The sequence below is a fragment of the Myotis brandtii genome, unplaced genomic scaffold (assembly GCF_000412655.1).
Source record: "Myotis brandtii unplaced genomic scaffold, ASM41265v1 scaffold21, whole genome shotgun sequence".
NCBI lineage: Eukaryota > Metazoa > Chordata > Mammalia > Chiroptera > Vespertilionidae > Myotis > Myotis brandtii.
Window position 1 is genome coordinate 473,311 of NW_005357846.1, and position 541 is coordinate 473,851.

The following is a 541-nucleotide window of genomic DNA, read 5'->3' on the forward strand; positions in this document are numbered from 1 at the left end:
AGAGGGGCCCCCTGCCGGGGGGAGGCGAGGACCTGGGCTGGGCTTTCCGCACCCTGGTGAGTACCTGGTGTCCCGATCCTCCCCGACCCCTTCCACGTACCCTGGACCCGGAGGTCTCGGTCCCCACCCGGGGAGGTCACTGCTCTGGGGACCCTGGCCCTCGCGGGAGCCGCAGAACAGGGCGCTGCTGCTGCGGGTGCTAATGATTCAGCACCATCGGTGCCCAGAGGTTCGGGCATAATGGGGGACGATGGGGTGGAGGTCAATTGCTGTTTCGAGGCTCCAGTTGAAAGACCGGGCGGGCAGGGTCGGGTGGGGTGAACCAGGAGGCTCCCGGCAGGCTTGTTCTGAAATTCCATCCTTTCCCCACACCCTGGCACAAACCTCCCTGCGTTTGCCCTGCAGACTTCAAAGTGTGTCAGATTAGTGTCTTTTTCACACAAGCGAGTGAAGTCTAGGGCCATTGTGAAGACCTGTTTCTCTGCTTCTTGCCCCATTGGATGTCTAATTCATGCCATCATCCACTTCATTTTACAACACA

The 541-nt window shown here is 60.1% G+C and overlaps 1 protein-coding gene across 2 annotated transcripts in view; it reads left to right on the plus strand.

Moving 5' to 3' along the window:
* TTLL7 (tubulin tyrosine ligase-like family member 7) overlaps positions 1–541 on the plus strand; it is a 139,748-nt gene continuing 139,207 nt past the window's right edge. For both annotated transcript variants that reach the window (XM_005865700.2, XM_014539248.1), the window contains exon 1: positions 1–56. The gene's annotated coding sequence lies outside the window, so the exon portion shown is untranslated. The remainder of the gene's footprint in view (positions 57–541) is intronic.